General features: G+C 34.4%; 4 non-coding genes across 4 annotated transcripts; all 4 read right to left on the bottom strand.

The window, feature by feature from the left end:
* Positions 1-645: 645 nt before the first annotated feature.
* On the bottom strand, positions 646-717 carry Trnad-guc (transfer RNA aspartic acid (anticodon GUC)). Its single transcript has one exon. It is a non-coding gene; the product is annotated as a tRNA-Asp (tRNA).
* Positions 718-9,264: 8,547 nt separating this feature from the next.
* Positions 9,265-9,336, bottom strand: Trnad-guc (transfer RNA aspartic acid (anticodon GUC)). Its single transcript has one exon. It is a non-coding gene; the product is annotated as a tRNA-Asp (tRNA).
* Positions 9,337-10,981: 1,645 nt separating this feature from the next.
* Trnad-guc (transfer RNA aspartic acid (anticodon GUC)) lies at positions 10,982-11,053 on the bottom strand. The gene has a single exon. It is a non-coding gene; the product is annotated as a tRNA-Asp (tRNA).
* Positions 11,054-16,129: 5,076 nt separating this feature from the next.
* Trnad-guc (transfer RNA aspartic acid (anticodon GUC)) lies at positions 16,130-16,201 on the bottom strand. The gene has a single exon. It is a non-coding gene; the product is annotated as a tRNA-Asp (tRNA).
* Between the last annotated feature and the right edge of the window lie 1,548 nt (positions 16,202-17,749).

Raw genomic sequence — 17,749 nt, forward strand, 5'->3', positions numbered from 1 at the left:
GAAACGAGCTCGAAGCGTAGAAAATGAACATGTAAACGATCGTTTGCAATGCCAACCAGAATGCCTTTTCAAAGACTATCGACAGCAAGCGAAACGTTTTAGACACGTGTCAGATATCACAGCTTGCAAAAATCCTTCTTACGCTCACCAAACAACTACAGTGCCAATTGGAAGAAGAATCAATTTCAGTAAAATATCTGATGTTGGTCCATCTTTCCCGAACCTGTCATGCTCTTCGTTGGTTACCAGTGTTCTGCGAGGTCAACATGGTCGGCGTTGTCAGCAAAACTTGCGCACGTGTGCTGTTGCATAAAATGTTGCATCATTTTATTATTTTCATTTTCTATATTAAGTATATGTTTGTTCCAACCTTTTGTATTAAAAAAAATATTATTCAGCTTTTCTTTATTGTTTTGTCTTTATATATGCGCACGTATTTATCTGTTATGTTTCAGTTTTCAAATGTTATTCATGTAATTTCATGTTTCCAAATATACAGCAAAGTTCGTGTATTTCATTCATGTTTCAACTACCAACTTCCAATCAGTTATATCTAGAATTATGTTGAGGTTTACAATTTGAGCGGAATCGAAATAACATAAGAGTAGAAAAAGCAAATGAATAACTTCAGCCTTTGAAAAAGATCTCCCCGTCGGGGAATCGAACCCCGGTATCCCGCGTGACAGGCGGGGATACTGACCACTATACTAACGAGGAAGACGTGACAGGGTAGCATACCTATATTGGCTGGTTTTATTTCGCGTTTTGAATAATAAGAAAGAAAAAAAAAGCTTCTGAGATTTGGAATGTCACATTTACAAATTAATATATCATATCAACTCTATCCATATTTTTGTTAACAATTGTATGGTTTACTAATCGAACCGTGTTTCCTATACATCTCAGATGATAGAAATATTCAACATTAAATGTAAGACCACTTGCAAACAAATTAAATTGCATTTGAACTTTATTGATTTGTGTGTCTTTCAAAAAAACAAGAATTGGTGATTTCAAAATAATAGCTAAACACATTTTTGTTGAATACTGTAATGTTGTAAAACCATCAGTGATCATTGGAAATATTATTTTAATTGGCTTGTCATTATACGTGTATATTTATCAACAAGCTTTAGATATCTCTAGTTTAACTAAGTGAAGATTTATATTCAGTTGAGTTCTTATTCAAGGTACTGAAAAACTTATTTTGTAGATTTGTCTTTAGTGCATCGTTTGCTTTGATGAGATTGAAACCGAAAAATTCGCGATTAACTGATTAAAGAGGTAATACAGATTGTGATTAGTACATCAAAGGGACAGCCGTTCTGCAAGCGGGTGGTCAATGAATTTGAAAAAACAACACTGATAAGGTTAACAGAAAATTTCAGCAGCGCTTAATTAGACAGTTCTCCTTTTTTCTTTGTAATTATCAAAATCAGCTTTGCTGCCTATATAAATACGGAATCAACTACTTGGCTTATACTTCGTTTGACACAATTATAAAAGCGAGTTCAATTTATCGCAAGACGACTTTAGTAATAAAATGTCACCCAATGCTGTTGAGAACTGCAATGCAATCGGACTCCTGAGCATGAGTTTCTGTGAAACGCTTCACGTGTCTCCAAAGATTGAAAGATTTCATACAGCGAAACCAAGACGTAGAATGAAAAGACTATCAACCAACAGTAAACCTACTTGCATTAACAAATCCGCAACGAGGAAGCGAGCTCGAAGCGAAGAAAATGAACATGTAAACGATCGTTTGCAATGCCAACCAGAATGCCTTTTCAAAGACTATCGACAGCAAGCGAAACGTTTTAGACACGTGTCAGATATCACTGCTTGCAAAAATCCTTCTTACGCTCACCAAACAACTACAGTGCCAATTGGAAGAAGAATCAATTTCAGTAAAATATCTGATGTTGGTCCATCTTTCCCGAACCTGTCATGCTCTTCGTTGGTTACCAGTGTTCTGCGAGGTCAACATGGTCGGCGTTGTCAGCAAAACTTGCGCACGTGTGCTGTTGCATAAAATGTTGCATCATTTTATTATTTTCATTTTCTATATTAAGTATATGTTTGTCCCAATCTTTTGTATCAAAAAAAAATGTTATTCAGCTTTTCTTTATTGTTTTGTCTTTATATATGCGCACGTATTATTCTGTTATGTTTCAGTTTTCAAATGTTATTCATATAATTTCATGGTTCCAAATATACAGCAAAGTTCGTGTATTTCATTCATGTTTCAACTACCAACTTCCAATCAGTTATATCTAGAATTATGTTAAGGTTTACAATTTGAGCGGAATCGAAATAACATAAGAGTAGAAAAAGCAAATGAATAACTTCAGCCTTTGAAAAAGATCTCCCCGTCGGGGAATCGAACCCCGGTATCCCGCGTGACAGGCGGGGATACTGACCACTATATTAACGAGGAAGACGTGACAGGGTAGCATACCTATATTTGCGAGTGTTATTTCGCGTTTTGAATAATAAGAAAGAAAAAAAAAGCTTCTGAGATTTGGAATGTCACATTTACAAAGTAATATATCATATCAACTCTATCCATATTTTTGTTAACAATTGTATGGTTTACTGATCGAACCGTGTTTCCTATACATCTCAGATGATAGAAATATTCAACATTAAACGTAAGACCACTTGCAAACAAATTAAATTGCATTTGAACTTTATTGATTTGTGTGTCTTTTAAAAAGAACAAGAATTGGTGATTTCAAAATAATAGCTAAACACATTTTTGTTGAATACTATAATGTTGTAAAACCATCAGTGATAATTGGAAATATTATTTAATTGGCTCGTCATTATACGTGTATATTTATCAACAAGCTTTAGATATCTCTAGTTTAACTAAGTGAAGATTTATATTCAATTGAGTTCTTATTCAAGGTACTGAAAAACTTATTTTGTATATTTGTCTTTAGTGCATCGTTTGCTTTGATGAGATTGAAACCGAAAAATTCTTGATTAACTGATTAAAGAGGTAATACAGATTGTGATTAGTACATCAAAGGGACAGCCGTTCTGCAAGCGGGTGGTCAATGAATTTGAAAAAACAACACTGATAAGGTTAACAGAAAATTTCAGCAGCGCTTCATTAGACAGTTCTCCTTTTTTCTTTGTAATTATCAAAATCAGCTTTGCTGCCTATATAAATACGGAATCAACTACTTGGCTTATACTTCGTTTGACACAATTATAAAAGCGAGTTCAATTTATCGCAAGACGACTTTAGTAATAAAATGTCACCCAATGCTGTTGAGAACTGCAATGCAATCGGACTCCTGAGCATGAGTTTCTGTGAAACGCTTCACGTGTCTCCAAAGATTGAAAGATTTCATACAGCGAAACCAAGACGAAGAATGAAGAGACAATCAACCAACAGTAAACCCACTTGCATTAACAAATCTGCCACGACTAGTACAACGAGGAAGCGAGCTCGAAGCGAAGAAAACGATCATGTAAACGATCGTTTGCAGTGCCAACCAGAATGCCTTTTCAAAGACTATCGACTGCAAGCGAAACGTTTTAGACACGTGTCAGATATCACCGCTTGCAAAAATCCTTCTTACGCTCACCAAACATCTACAGTGCCAATTGGAAGAAGAATCAATTTCAGTAAAATATCTGATGTTGGTCCATCTTTCCCGAACCTGTCATGCTCTTCGTTGGTGACCAATGTTCTGCGAGGTCAACATGGTCGGCGTTGTCAGCAAAACTTGCGCACGTGTGCTGTTGCATAAAATGTTGCATCATTTTATTATTTTCATTTTCTATACTAAGTATATGTTTGTCCCAATCTTTTGTATCAAAAAAAATATTATTCAGCTTTTCTTTATTGTTTTGTCTTTATACATGCGCACGTATTTATCTGTTATGTTTCAGTTTTCAAATGTTATTCATGTAATTTCATGGTTCCAAATATACAGCAAAGTTCGTGTATTTCATTCATGTTTCAACTACCAACTTCCAATCAGTTATATCTAGAATTATGTTAAGGTTTACAATTTGAGCGAAATCGAAATAACATAAGAGTAGAAAAAGCAAATGAATAACTTCAGCCTTTGAAAAAGATCTCCCCGTCGGGGAATCGAATCCCGGTCTCCCGCGTGACAGGTGGGGATACTGACCACTATACTAACGAGGAAGTCGTGACAGGGTAGCATACCTATATTTGCTAGTGTTATTTCGCGTTTTGAATAATAAGAAAGACAAAAAAAAGCTTCTGAGATTTGGAATGTCACATTTACAAATTAATATATCATATCAACTCTATCCATATTTTTGTTAACAATTGTATGGTTTACTAATCGAACCGTGTTTCCTATACATCTCAGATGATAGAAATATTCAACATTAAATGTAAGACCACTTGCAAACAAATTAAATTGCATTTGAACTTTATTGATTTGTGTGTCTTTCAAAAAAACAAGAATTGGTGATTTCAAAATAATAGCTAAACACATTTTTGTTGAATACTGTAATGTTGTAAAACCATCAGTGATCATTGGAAATATTATTTTAATTGGCTTGTCATTATTCGTGTATATTTATCAACAAGCTTTAGATATCTCTAGTTTAACTAAGTGAAGATTTATATTCAGTTGAGTTCTTATTCAAGGTACTGAAAAACTTATTTTGTAGATTTGTCTTTAGTGCATCGTTTGCTTTGATGAGATTGAAACCGAAAAATTCGCGATTAACTGATTAAAGAGGTAATACAGATTGTGATTAGTACATCAAAGGGACAGCCGTTCTGCAAGCGGGTGGTCAATGAATTTGAAAAAACAACACTGATAAGGTTAACAGAAAATTTCAGCTGCGCTTAATTAGACAGTTCTCCTTTTTTCTTTGTAATTATCAAAATCAGCTTTGCTGCCTATATAAATACGGAATCAACTACTTGGCTTATACTTCGTTTGACACAATTATAAAAGCGAGTTCAATTTATCGCAAGACGACTTTAGTAATAAAATGTCACCCAATGCTGTTGAGAACTGCAATGCAATCGGACTCCTGAGCATGAGTTTCTGTGAAACGCTTCACGTGTCTCCAAAGATTGAAAGATTTCATACAGCGAAACCAAGACGTAGAATGAAAAGACTATCAACCAACAGTAAACCTACTTGCATTAACAAATCCGCAACGAGGAAGCGAGCTCGAAGCGAAGAAAATGAACATGTAAACGATCGTTTGCAATGCCAACCAGAATGCCTTTTCAAAGACTATCGACAGCAAGCGAAACGTTTTAGACACGTGTCAGATATCACTGCTTGCAAAAATCCTTCTTACGCTCACCAAACAACTACAGTGCCAATTGGAAGAAGAATCAATTTCAGTAAAATATCTGATGTTGGTCCATCTTTACCGAACCTGTCATGCTCTTCGTTGGTTACCAGTGTTCTGCGAGGTCAACATGGTCGGCGTTGTCAGCAAAACTTGCGCACGTGTGCTGTTGCATAAAATGTTGCATCATTTTATTATTTTCATTTTCTATATTAAGTATATGTTTGTCCCAATCTTTTGTATCAAAAAAAAATGTCATTCAGCTTTTCTTTATTGTTTTGTCTTTATATATGCGCACGTATTATTCTGTTATGTTTCAGTTTTCAAATGTTATTCATATAATTTCATGGTTCCAAATATACAGCAAAGTTCGTGTATTTCATTCATGTTTCAACTACCAACTTCCAATCAGTTATATCTAGAATTATGTTAAGGTTTACAATTTGAGCGGAATCGAAATAACATAAGAGTAGAAAAAGCAAATGAATAACTTCAGCCTTTGAAAAAGATCTCCCCGTCGGGGAATCGAACCCCGGTATCCCGCGTGACAGGCGGGGATACTGACCACTATATTAACGAGGAAGACGTGACAGGGTAGCATACCTATATTTGCGAGTGTTATTTCGCGTTTTGAATAATAAGAAAGAAAAAAAAAGCTTCTGAGATTTGGAATGTCACATTTACAAAGTAATATATCATATCAACTCTATCCATATTTTTGTTAACAATTGTATGGTTTACTGATCGAACCGTGTTTCCTATACATCTCAGATGATAGAAATATTCAACATTAAACGTAAGACCACTTGCAAACAAATTAAATTGCATTTGAACTTTATTGATTTGTGTGTCTTTTAAAAAGAACAAGAATTGGTGATTTTAAAATAATAGCTAAACACATTTTTGTTGAATACTATAATGTTGTAAAACCATCAGTGATAATTGGAAATATTATTTAATTGGCTCGTCATTATACGTGTATATTTATCAACAAGCTTTAGATATCTCTAGTTTAACTAAGTGAAGATTTATATTCAATTGAGTTCTTATTCAAGGTACTGAAAAACTTATTTTGTATATTTGTCTTTAGTGCATCGTTTGCTTTGATGAGATTGAAACCGAAAAATTCTTGATTAACTGATTAAAGAGGTAATACAGATTGTGATTAGTACATCAAAGGGACAGCCGTTCTGCAAGCGGGTGGTCAATGAATTTGAAAAAACAACACTGATAAGGTTAACAGAAAATTTCAGCAGCGCTTCATTAGACAGTTCTCCTTTTTTCTTTGTAATTATCAAAATCAGCTTTGCTGCCTATATAAATACGGAATCAACTACTTGGCTTATACTTCGTTTGACACAATTATAAAAGCGAGTTCAATTTATCGCAAGACGACTTTAGTAATAAAATGTCACCCAATGCTGTTGAGAACTGCAATGCAATCGGACTCCTGAGCATGAGTTTCTGTGAAACGCTTCACGTGTCTCCAAAGATTGAAAGATTTCATACAGCGAAACCAAGACGAAGAATGAAGAGACAATCAACCAACAGTAAACCCACTTGCATTAACAAATCTGCCACGACTAGTACAACGAGGAAGCGAGCTCGAAGCGAAGAAAACGATCATGTAAACGATCGTTTGCAGTGCCAACCAGAATGCCTTTTCAAAGACTATCGACTGCAAGCGAAACGTTTTAGACACGTGTCAGATATCACCGCTTGCAAAAATCCTTCTTACGCTCACCAAACATCTACAGTGCCAATTGGAAGAAGAATCAATTTCAGTAAAATATCTGATGTTGGTCCATCTTTCCCGAACCTGTCATGCTCTTCGTTGGTGACCAATGTTCTGCGAGGTCAACATGGTCGGCGTTGTCAGCAAAACTTGCGCACGTGTGCTGTTGCATAAAATGTTGCATCATTTTATTATTTTCATTTTCTATACTAAGTATATGTTTGTCCCAATCTTTTGTATCAAAAAAAATATTATTCAGCTTTTCTTTATTGTTTTGTCTTTATACATGCGCACGTATTTATCTGTTATGTTTCAGTTTTCAAATGTTATTCATGTAATTTCATGGTTCCAAATATACAGCAAAGTTCGTGTATTTCATTCATGTTTCAACTACCAACTTCCAATCAGTTATATCTAGAATTATGTTAAGGTTTACAATTTGAGCGAAATCGAAATAACATAAGAGTAGAAAAAGCAAATGAATAACTTCAGCCTTTGAAAAAGATCTCCCCGTCGGGGAATCGAATCCCGGTCTCCCGCGTGACAGGTGGGGATACTGACCACTATACTAACGAGGAAGTCGTGACAGGGTAGCATACCTATATTTGCTAGTGTTATTTCGCGTTTTGAATAATAAGAAAGACAAAAAAAAGCTTCTGAGATTTGGAATGTCACATTTACAAATTAATATATCATATCAACTCTATCCATATTTTTGTTAACAATTGTATGGTTTACTAATCGAAATGTGTTTCCTATACATCTCAGATGATAAACGTAATACCACTTGCAAACAAATTAAATTGCATTTGAACTTTATTGATTTGTGTGTCTTTTAAAAAGAACAAGAATTGGTGATTTCAAAATAATAGCTAAACATATTTTTGTTGAATATTGTAATGTTGTAAAACCATCAGTGATAATTGGAAATATTATTTTAATTGGCTCGTCATTATACGTGTATATTTATCAACAAGCTTTAGATATCTCTAGTTTAACTAAGTGAAGATTTATATACAGTTGAGTTCTTATTCAAGGTACTGAAAAACTTATTTTGTATATTTGTCTTTAGTGCATCGTTTGCTTTGATGTGATTGAAACCGAAAAATACTTGATATATTAATTAAAGAGGTAATACAGATTGTGATTAGTACATCAAAGGGACAGCCGTTCTGCAAGCGGGTGGTCAATGAATTTGAAAAAACAACACTGATAAGGTTAACAGAAAATTTCAGCAGCGCTTCATTAGACAGTTCTCCTTTTTTCTTTGTAATTATCAAAATCAGCTTTGCTGCCTATATAAATATGGAATCAACTACTTGGCTTATACTTCGTTTGACACAATTATAAAAGCGAGTTCAATTTATCGCAAGACGACTTAATAATAAAATGTCACCCAATGCTGTTGAGAACTGCAAAGCAATCGGACTCCTGAGCATGAGTCTATGTGAAACGCTTCACGTGTCTCCAAAGATTCAAAGATTTCATACAGCAAAACCAAGACGTAGAATGAAAAGACAATCAACAAACAATAAACCCACTTGCATTAACAAATCTGCAACCACTATTACAACGAGGAAGCGAGCTCGAAGCGAAGAAAATGAACATGTAAACGATCGTTTGCAATGCCAACCAGAATGCCTTTTCAAAGACTATCGACAGCAAGCGAAACATTTTAGACACGTGTCAGATATCACTGCTTGCAAAAATCCTTCTTACGCTCACCAAACAACTACAGTGCCAATTGGAAGAAGAATCAATTTCAGTAAAATATCTGATGTTGGTCCATCTTTCCCGAACCTGTCATGCTCTTCGTTGGTTACCAGTGTTCTGCGAGGTAAACATGGTCGGCGTTATCAGCAAAACTTGGGCACGTGTGCTGTTGCATAAAATGTTGCATCATTTTATTATTTTCATTTTCTATATTAAGTATATGTTTGTTCCAATCTTTTGTATTAAAAAAAATATTATTTAGCTTTTCTTTGTTGTTTTGTCTTTATATATGCGCACGTATTTATCTGTTATGTTTCAGTTTTCAAATGTTATTCATGTAATTTCATGGTTCCAACTATACAGCAAAGTTCGTGTATTTCATTCATGTTTCAACTACCAACTTCCAATCAGTTATATCTAGAATTATGTTAAGGTTTACAATTTGAGCGGAATCGAAATAACATAAGAGTAGAAAAAGCAAATGAATAACTTCAGCCTTTGAAAAAGATCTCCCCGTCGGGGAATCGAACCCCGGTCTCCCGCGTGACAGGCGGGGATACTGACCACTATACTAACGAGGAAGACGTGACAGGGTAGCATACCTATATTTGCTAGTGTTATTTCGCGTTTTGAATAATAAAAAAGAAAAAAATCTTCTGAGATTTGGAATGTCACATTTACAAATTAATATATCATATCAACTCTATCCATATTTTTGTTAACAATTGTATAGTTTACTAATCGAACCGTGTTTCCTATACATCTCAGATGATAGAAATATTCAACATTAAACGTAAGACCACTTGCAAACAAATTAAATTGCATTTGAACTTCATTGATTTGTGTGTCTTTCAAAAAAAACAAGAATTGGTGATTTCAAAATAATAGCTAAATACATTTTTGTTGAATACTGTGAAGTTGTTAAACCATCAGTGATAATTGGAAATATTATTTTAATTGGCTCGTCATTATACGTGTATATTTATCAACAAGGTTTATATATCTCTAGTTTAACTAATTGAAATTTATATTCAGTTGAGTACTTATTCAAGGTACTGAAAAACTTATTTTGTATATTTATCTTTAGTGCATCGTTTGCTTTGATGTGATTGAAACCGAAAAATACTTGATATGCTGATTAAAGGAGTAATACAGATTGTGATTAGTACATCAAAGGGACAGCCGTTCTGCAAGCGGGTGGTCAATGAATTTGAAAAAACAACACTGATAAGGTTAACAGAAAATTTCAGCAGCGCTTCATTAGACAGTTCTCCTTTTTTCTTTGTAATTATCAAAAGCAGCTTTGCTGCCTATATAAATACGGAATCAACTACTTGGTTTATACTTCGTTTGACACAATTATAAAAGTGAGTTCAATTTATCGCAACACGACTTTAGTAATAAAATGTCACACAATGCTGTTGAGAACTGCAATGCAATCGGACTCCTGAGCATGAGTTTCTGTGAAACGCTTCACGTGTCTCCAAAGATTGAAAGATTTCATACAGCGAAACCAAGACGTAGAATGAAGAGACAATCAACCAACAGTAAACCCACTTGCATTAACAAATCTGCAACGACTAGTACAACGAGGAAACGAGCTCGAAGCGAAGAAAACGAACATGTAAACGATCGTTTGCAATGCCAAGCAGAATGCCTTTTCAAAGACTATCGACAGCAAGCGAAACGTTTTAGACACGTGTCAGATATCACTGCTTGCACAAATCCTTCTTACGCTCACCAAACAACTACAGTGCCAATTGGAAGAAGAATCAATTTCAGTAAAATATCTGATGTTGGTCCATCTTTCCCGAACCTGTCATGCTCTTCGTTGGTTACCAGTGTTCTGCGAGGTCAACATGGTCGGCGTTGTCAGCAAAACTTGCGCACGTGTGCTGTTGCATCATTTTATTATTTTCATTTTCTATATTAAGTATATGTTTGTTCCAATCTTTTGTATTAAAAAAAATATTATTCAGCTTTTCTTTATTGTTTTGTCTTTATATATGCGCACGTATTTATCTGTTATGTTTCAGTTTTCAAATGTTATTTATGTAATTTCATGGTTCCAAATATACAGCAAAGTTCGTGTATTTCATTCATGTTTCAACTACCAACTTCCAATCAGTTATATCTAGAATTATGTTAAGGTTTACAATTTGAGCGGAATCGAAATAACATAAGAGTAGAAAAAGCAAATGAATAACTTCAGCCTTTGAAAAAGATCTCCCCGTCGGGGAATCGAACCCCGATCTCCCGCGTGACAGGCGGGGATACTGACCACTATATTAACGAGGAAGACGTGACAGGGTAGCATACCTATATTTGTTGGTGTTATTTCGCGTTTTGAAAATAAGAAAGAAAAAAAAAAGCTTCTGAGATGTGGAATGTCATATTTACGAATTAATATATCATATCAACTCTATCCATATTTTTGTTAACAATTGTATGGTTTACTAATCGAACCGTGTTTCCTATACATCTCAGATGATAGAAATATTCAACATTAAACGTAAGACCACTTGCAAACAAATTAAATTGCATTTGAACTTTATTGATTTGTGTGTCTTTCAAAAAGAACAAGAATTGGTGATTTCAAAATAATAGCTAAACACATTTTTGTTGAATACTGTAAAGTTGTAAAACCATCAGTGATAATTGGAAATATTATTTTAATTGGCTCGTCATTATACGTGTATATTTATCAACAAGCTTTAGATATCTCTAGTTTAACTAAGTGAAGATTTATATTCAGTTGAGTTCTTATTCAAGGTACTGAAAAACTTATTTTGTAGATTTGTCTTTAGTGCATCGTTTGCTTTGATGAGATTGAAACCGAAAAATTCGCGATTAACTGATTAAAGAGGTAATACAGATTGTGATTAGTACATCAAAGGGACAGCCGTTCTGCAAGCGGGTGGTCAATGAATTTGAAAAAACAACACTGATAAGGTTAACAGAAAATTTCAGCAGCGCTTAATTAGACAGTTCTCCTTTTTTCTTTGTAATTATCAAAATCAGCTTTGCTGCCTATATAAATACGGAATCAACTACTTGGCTTATACTTCGTTTGACACAATTATAAAAGCGAGTTCAATTTATCGCAAGACGACTTTAGTAATAAAATGTCACCCAATGCTGTTGAGAACTGCAATGCAATCGGACTCCTGAGCATGAGTTTCTGTGAAACGCTTCACGTGTCTCCAAAGATTGCAAGATTTCATACAGCGAAACCAAGACGTAGAATGAAAAGACTATCAACCAACAGTAAACCTACTTGCATTAACAAATCCGCAACGAGGAAGCGAGCTCGAAGCGAAGAAAATGAACATGTAAACGATCGTTTGCAATGCCAACCAGAATGCCTTTTCAAAGACTATCGACAGCAAGCGAAACGTTTTAGACACGTGTCAGATATCACTGCTTGCAAAAATCCTTCTTACGCTCACCAAACAACTACAGTGCCAATTGGAAGAAGAATCAATTTCAGTAAAATATCTGATGTTGGTCCATCTTTCCCGAACCTGTCATGCTCTTCGTTGGTTACCAGTGTTCTGCGAGGTCAACATGGTCGGCGTTGTCAGCAAAACTTGCGCACGTGTGCTGTTGCATAAAATGTTGCATCATTTTATTATTTTCATTTTCTATATTAAGTATATGTTTGTCCCAATCTTTTGTATCAAAAAAAAATGTTATTCAGCTTTTCTTTATTGTTTTGTCTTTATATATGCGCACGTATTATTCTGTTATGTTTCAGTTTTCAAATGTTATTCATATAATTTCATGGTTCCAAATATACAGCAAAGTTCGTGTATTTCATTCATGTTTCAACTACCAACTTCCAATCAGTTATATCTAGAATTATGTTAAGGTTTACAATTTGAGCGGAATCGAAATAACATAAGAGTAGAAAAAGCAAATGAATAACTTCAGCCTTTGAAAAAGATCTCCCCGTCGGGGAATCGAACCCCGGTATCCCGCGTGACAGGCGGGGATACTGACCACTATATTAACGAGGAAGACGTGACAGGGTAGCATACCTATATTTGCGAGTGTTATTTCGCGTTTTGAATAATAAGAAAGAAAAAAAAAGCTTCTGAGATTTGGAATGTCACATTTACAAAGTAATATATCATATCAACTCTATCCATATTTTTGTTAACAATTGTATGGTTTACTGATCGAACCGTGTTTCCTATACATCTCAGATGATAGAAATATTCAACATTAAACGTAAGACCACTTGCAAACAAATTAAATTGCATTTGAACTTTATTGATTTGTGTGTCTTTTAAAATAAACAAGAATTGGTGATTTCAAAATAATAGCTAAACACATTTTTGTTGAATACTATAATGTTGTAAAACCATCAGTGATAATTGGAAATATTATTTAATTGGCTCGTCATTATACGTGTATATTTATCAACAAGCTTTAGATATCTCTAGTTTAACTAAGTGAAGATTTATATTCAATTGAGTTCTTATTCAAGGTACTGAAAAACTTATTTTGTATATTTGTCTTTAGTGCATCGCTTGCTTTGATGAGATTGAAACCGAAAAATTCTTGATTAACTGATTAAAGAGGTAATACAGATTGTGATTAGTACATCAAAGGGACAGCCGTTCTGCAAGCGGGTGGTCAATGAATTTGAAAAAACAACACTGATAAGGTTAACAGAAAATTTCAGCAGCGCTTCATTAGACAGTTCTCCTATTTTCTTTGTAATTATCAAAATCAGCTTTGCTGCCTATATAAATACGGAATCAACTACTTGGCTTATACTTCGTTTGACACAATTATAAAAGCGAGTTCAATTTATCGCAAGACGACTTTAGTAATAAAATGTCACCCAATGCTGTTGAGAACTGCAATGCAATCGGACTCCTGAGCATGAGTTTCTGTGAAACGCTTCACGTGTCTCCAAAGATTGAAAGATTTCATACAGCGAAACCAAGACGAAGAATGAAGAGACAATCAACCAACAGTAAACCCACTTGCATTAACAAATCTGCCACGACTAGTACAACGAGGAAGCGAGCTCGAAGCGAAAAAAACGATCATGTAAACGATCGTTTGCAGTGCCAACCAGAATGCCTTTTCAAAGACTATCGACAGCAAGCGAAACGTTTTAGACACGTGTCAGATATCACCGCTTGCAAAAATCCTTCTTACGCTCACCAAACATCTACAGTGCCAATTGGAAGAAGAATCAATTTCAGTAAAATATCTGATGTTGGTCCATCTTTCCCGAACCTGTCATGCTCTTCGTTGGTGACCAATGTTCTGCGAGGTCAACATGGTCGGCGTTGTCAGCAAAACTTGCGCACGTGTGCTGTTGCATAAAATGTTGCATCATTTTATTATTTTCATTTTCTATACTAAGTATATGTTTGTCCCAATCTTTTGTATCAAAAAAAATATTATTCAGCTTTTCTTTATTGTTTTGTCTTTATACATGCGCACGTATTTATCTGTTATGTTTCAGTTTTCAAATGTTATTCATGTAATTTCATGGTTCCAAATATACAGCAAAGTTCGTGTATTTCATTCATGTTTCAACTACCAACTTCCAATCAGTTATATCTAGAATTATGTTAAGGTTTACAATTTGAGCGAAATCGAAATAACATAAGAGTAGAAAAAGCAAATGAATAACTTCAGCCTTTGAAAAAGATCTCCCCGTCGGGGAATCGAATCCCGGTCTCCCGCGTGACAGGTGGGGATACTGACCACTATACTAACGAGGAAGTCGTTGCTAGTGTTATTTCGCGTTTTGAATAATAAGAAAGACAAAAAAAAAGCTTCTGAGATTTGGAATGTCACATTTACAAATTAATATATCATATCAACTCTATCCATATTTTTGTTAACAATTGTATGGTTTACTAATCGAAATGTGTTTCCTATACATCTCAGATGATAAACGTAAGACCACTTGCAAACAAATTAAATTGCATTTGAACTTTATTGATTTGTGTGTCTTTTAAAAAGAACAAGAATTGGTGATTTCAAAATAATAGCTAAACACATTTTTGTTGAATACTGTAATGCTGTAAAACCATCAGTGATAATTGGAAATATTATTTTAATTGGCTCGTCATTATACGTGTATATTTATCAACAAGCTTTAGATATCTCTAGTTTAACTAAGTGAAGATTTATATTCAGTTGAGTTCTTATTCAAGGTACTGAAAAACTTATTTTGTATATTTGTCTTTAGTGCATCGTTTGCTTTGATGAGATTGAAACCGAAAAATTCTTGATTAACTGATTAAAGAGGTAATACAGATTGTGATTAGTACATCAAAGGGACAGCCGTTCTGCAAGCGGGTGTTCAATGAATTTGAAAAAACAACACTGATAAGGTTAACAGAAAATTTCAGCAGCGCTTCATTAGACAGTTCTCCTTTTTTCTTTGTAATTATCAAAATCAGCTTTGCTGCCTATATAAATAAGGAATCAACTACTTGGTTTATACTTCGTTTGACAAAATTATAAAAGCGAGTTCAATTTATCGCAAGACGAGTTTAGCAATAAAATGTCACCCAATGCTGTTGAGAACTGCAATGCAATCGGACTCCTGAGCATGAGTCTCTGTGAAACGCTTCACGTGTCTCCAAAGATTGAAAGATTTCATACAGCAAAACCAAGACGTAGAATGAAAAGAATATCAACCAACAGTAAACCCACTTGCATTAATAAATCTGCAACCACTATTACAACGAGGAAGCGAGCTCGAAGCGAAGAAAATGAACATGTAAACGATCGTTTGCAATGCCAACCAGAATGCTTTTTTAAAGACTATCGACAGCAAGCGAAACGTTTTAGACACGTGTCAGATATCACTGCTTGCAAAAATCCTTCTTACGCTCACCAAACAACTACAGTGCCAATTGGAAGAAGAATCAATTTCAGTAAAATATCTGATTTTGGTCCATCTTTTCCGAACCTGTCATGCTCTTCGTTGGTTACCAGTGTTCTGCGAGGTCAACATGGTCGGCGTTGTCAGCAAAACTTGCGCACGTGTGCTGTTGCATAAAATGTTGCATCATTTTATTATTTTCATTTTCTATATGAAGTATATGTTTGTCCCAATCTTTTGTATAAAAAAAAATATTATTCAGCTTTTCTTTATTGTTTTGTCTTTATGTATGCGCACGTATTTATCTGTTATGTTTCAGTTTTCAAATGTTATTCATGTAATTTCATGGTTCCAAATATACAGCAAAGTTCGTGTATTTCATTCATGTTTCAACTACCAACTTCCAATCAGTTATATCTAGAATTATGTTAAGGTTTACAATTTGAGCGGAATCGAAATAACATAAGAGTAGAAAAAGCAAATGATTAACTTCAGCCTTTGAAAAAGATCTCCCCGTCGGGGAATCGAACCCCGGTCTCCCGCGTGACAGGCGGGGATACTGACCACTATACTAACGAGGAAGACGTGACAGGGTAGCATACCTATATTTGCTAGTGTTATTTCGCGTTTTGAATAATAAGAAAGAAAAAAAAGCTTCTGAGATTTGGAATGTCACATTTACAAATTAATATATCATATCAACTCTATCCATATTTTTGTTAACAATTGTATGGTTTACTAATCGAACCGTGTTTCCTATACATCTCAGATGATAGAAATATTCAACATTAAACGTAAGACCACTTGCAAACAAATTAAATTGCATTTGAACTTTATTGATTTGTGTGTCTTTTAAAAAGAACAACAATTGGTGATTTCAAAATAATAGCTAAACATATTTTTGTTGAATATTGTAATGTTGTAAAACCATCAGTGATAATTGGAAATATTATTTTAATTGGCTCGTCATTATACGTGTATATTTATCAACAAGCTTTAGATATCTCTAGTTTAACTAAGTGAAGATTTATATTCAGTTGAGTTCTTATTCAAGGTACTGAAAAACTTATTTTGTATATTTGTCTTTAGTGCATCGTTTGCTTTGATGTGATTGAAACCGAAAAATACTTGATATATTAATTAAAGAGGTAATACAGATTGTGATTAGTACATCAAAGGGACAGCCGTTCTGCAAGCGGGTGGTCAATGAATTTGAAAAAACAACACTGATAAGGTTAACAGAAAATTTCAGCAGCGTTTCATTAGACAGTTCTCCTATTTTCTTTGTAATTATCAAAATCAGCTTTGCTGCCTATATAAATATGGAATCAACTACTTGGTTTATAATTCGTTTGACACAATTATAAAAGCGAGTTCAATTTATCGCAAGACGACTTAATAATAAAATGTCACCCAATGCTGTTGAGAACTGCAAAGCAATCGGACTCCTGAGCATGAGTCTATGTGAAACGCTTCACGTGTCTCCAAAGATTCAAAGATTTCATACAGCAAAACCAAGACGTAGAATGAAAAGACAATCAACAAACAATAAACCCACTTGCATTAACAAATCTGCAACGACTAGTACAACGAGGAAGCGAGCTCGAAGCGAAGAAAATGAACATGTAAACGATCGTTTGCAATGCCAACCAGAATGCCTTTTCAAAGACTATCGACAGCAAGCGAAACATTTTAGACACGTGTCAGATATCACTGCTTGCAAAAATCCTTCTTACGCTCACCAAACAACTACAGTGCCAATTGGAAGAAGAATCAATTTCAGTAAAATATCTGATGTTGGTCCATCTTTCCCGAACCTGTCATGCTCTTCGTTGGTTACCAGTGTTCTGCGAGGTAAACATGGTCGGCGTTATCAGCAAAACTTGGGCACGTGTGCTGTTGCATAAAATGTTGCATCATTTTATTATTTTCATTTTCTATATTAAGTATATGTTTGTTCCAATCTTTTGTATTAAAAAAAATATTATTTAGCTTTTCTTTGTTGTTTTGTCTTTATATATGCGCACGTATTTATCTGTTATGTTTCAGTTTTCAAATGTTATTCATGTAATTTCATGGTTCCAACTATACAGCAAAGTTCGTGTATTTCATTCATGTTTCAACTACCA

The sequence above is a fragment of the Ascidiella aspersa genome, chromosome 3 (assembly GCF_963924565.1).
Source record: "Ascidiella aspersa chromosome 3, kaAscAspe10.2, whole genome shotgun sequence".
In the NCBI taxonomy this organism is placed as follows: domain Eukaryota; kingdom Metazoa; phylum Chordata; class Ascidiacea; order Phlebobranchia; family Ascidiidae; genus Ascidiella; species Ascidiella aspersa.